Here is a 3,259-nt window from a genome sequence, read left to right as displayed (position 1 = left end):
ATTTGGACGCACTCTAAGTATGTTTGGATGCACTCTTAGTATGTTTGGTTGCACTCTAAACATGTTTCGACGCACTCTAAAAATGTTTGGATGATCTCTAAACATGTTTGGATGCACTCTAAGTATGTTTGGATGCTCTCTAAACATATTTGGATGCACTCTAAGTATATTTTGACGCACTCTAAATATGTTTGGATGCGCTCTGAATATGTTTTGACATGCTCTAAACATGTTTCGACGAACTCTAAACATCTTTTGTTGCACTCAAAACATGTTTAAATGCACTCTAAAATGTTTCGACGCACTTTAAAAATGTTACGATGCACTCAAAACATGTTTAGATGAACTCTAAAAGTGTCTGGACGCACTCTAAACGTGTTTGGATGCACTCTAAGTCTATTTTAATACACTTTAAACATGTTTAGAGGAACTCTAAACATGTTTCGACGTACTCTAAATATGTTTCGACTTACTCTAAAAATGTTTTAATGCCCTCTAAACCTGTTTGGACGCACTCTAAACATGTTTAGTTGCACTCTAAACATGTTTCGACGCACTTTAAACATGTTTGGATGCGCTCTGAATATGTTTTGACGTGCTCTAAACATGTTTCGACGAAGTCTAAACATCTTTTGTTGTACTCAAAACATGTTTCAACGCACACTAAAAATGTTTCGACGCACTCTAAAAATGTTTCGATGCACTCTAAATATTTTGGATGCACTGTAAAAGTGTTTGGATGCACTCTAAGTCTATTTTAATGCACTTTAAACATGTTTCGATGCACTCAAAACATGTTTCGACGCACTCTAAATATGCATCGACGCACTCTAAAAATGTTTCGATGCACTCTAAACATGTTTGGATGCACTCTTAAAAGTGTTTGGACGCACTCTAAACGTGTTTGGACGCACTCTAAGTGTGTTTGGATGCACTCTAAGTATGTTTTGACGCTTTCTAAACATGTTTTGATGCACTCTAAACCTGTTTTATTGCCCTCAAAACATGTTTAGACGAACTCTAAACATGTTTCGACGCACCCTAAAATTGTTATAATGCACTCTAATCATGTTTGTATGCACTCTTAATATGTTTCGACGCACTTTAAACATGTTTGGATGCGCTCTGAATATGTTTTGACGTGCTCTAAATATTTTTTGACGCACTCTAAATTGTTTTAATGCACTGTAATCATGTTTGTATGCACTCTTCATATGTTTCGACGCACTTTAAACATGTTTGGATGCGCTCTGAATATGTTTTGACGTGCTCTAAACATGTTTCGACGAACTCTAAACATCTTTTGTTGCACTCAAAACATGTTTCGACGCACTCTAAATATGCATCGACGCACTCTAAAAATGTTTCGATGCACTCTAAACATGTTTGGATGCACTCTAAAAGTGTTTGGACGCACTCTAAACGTGTTTGGACGCACTCTAAGTGTGTATGGATGCACTCTAAGTATGTTTGGATGCACTCTAAACCTGTTTCGATGCACTCTAAAAATGTTTGGATGCTCTCTAAACATGTTTGGATGCACTCTAAGTATGTTTTGACGCTTTCTAAACATGTTTTGATGCACTCTAAACCTGTTTTATTGCCCTCAAAACATGTTTAGACGAACTCTAAACATGTTTCGACGCACTATAAATATGTTTTGACGCATTGTAAAATTGTTTTAATGCACTTTTAATATGTTTCGACGCACTTTAAACATGTTTGGATGCGCTCTGAATATGTTTAGATGTGCTCTACACATGTTTCGACGAACTCTAAACATCTTTTGTTGCACTCAAAACATGTTTCAACGCACTCTAAACATGGTTCGATGCACTCTAAAAATGTTTCGATGCACTCTAAACAGCTTTGGATGCACTCTAAAAGTGTTTGGATGCACTCTAAGTCTATTTTAATGCACTTTAAACATGTTTCGATGCATTCAAAACATGTTTCGACGCACTCTAAATATGCATCGACGCACACTAAAAATGTTTCGATGCACTCTAAATATGTTTGGATGCACTCTAAAAGTGTTTGGACGCACTCTAAACGTGTTTGGGCGCACTCTAAGTGTGTTTGGATGCACTCTAAGAATGTTTGGATCCACTCTAAACCTGTTTCAATGCACTCTAAAATGTGTGGATGCTCTCTAAACATGTTTGGATGCACTCTAAGTATGTTTTGACGCTTTCTAAACATGTTTTGATGCACTCTAAACCTGTTTTATTGCCCTCAAAACATGTATAGACGATCTCTAAACATGTTTCGACGCACTCTAAATATGTTTTGACGCATTCTAAAATTGTTTTGATGCACTCTTAACATTTTTCGACGCACTTTAAACATGTTTGGATGCGCTCTGAATATGTTTTGACGTGCTCTAAACAAGTTTCGACGAACTCTAAACAACTTTTGTTGCACTCAAAACATGTTTCAACGCACTATAAACATGTTTCGACGCACTCTAAAAATGTTTCGATGCACTCTAAACATGTTTGGATGCACTCTAAAAGTGTTTGGATGCACTCTAAACGTATTTGGACGCACTCTAAGTATGTTTGGATGCACTCTTAGTATGTTTGGTTGCACTCTAAACATGTTTCGACGCACTCTAAAAATGTTTGGATGATCTCTAAACATGTTTGGATGCACTCTAAGTATGTTTGGATGCTCTCTAAACATATTTGGATGCACTCTAAGTATGTTTTGACGCACTCTAAACATGTTTGGATGCGCTCTGAATATGTTTTGACATGCTCTAAACAGTTTCGACGAACTCTAAACATCTTTTGTTGCACTCAAAACATGTTTAAATGCACTCTAAAATGTTTCGACGCACTTTAAAAATGTTACGATGCACTCAAAACATGTTTAGATGCACTCTAAAAGTGTCTGGACGCACTTTAAACGTGTTTGGATGCACTCTAAGTCTATTTTAATGCACTGTAAACATGTTTCGATGCACTCAAAACATGTTTCGACGCACTCTAAATATGCATCGACGCACTCTAAAAATGTTTCGATGCATTCTAAACATGTTTGGATGCACTCTAAAAGTGTTTGGACGCACTCTAAACGTGTTTGGACGCACTCTGAGTGTGTTTGGATGCACTCTAAGTATGTTTGGATGCACTCTAAACCTGTTTCGATGCACTCTAAAAATGTTTGGATGCTCTCTAAACATGTTTGGATGCACTCTAAAAGTGTTTGGATGCACTCTAAGTCTATTTTAATGCACTTTAAACATGTTTCGATG

This window comes from Tarenaya hassleriana, unplaced genomic scaffold, assembly GCF_000463585.1.
Source record: "Tarenaya hassleriana unplaced genomic scaffold, ASM46358v1 Cleome290, whole genome shotgun sequence".
Lineage (NCBI taxonomy): Eukaryota > Viridiplantae > Streptophyta > Magnoliopsida > Brassicales > Cleomaceae > Tarenaya > Tarenaya hassleriana.
This window is presented reverse-complemented; position numbering follows the sequence as displayed.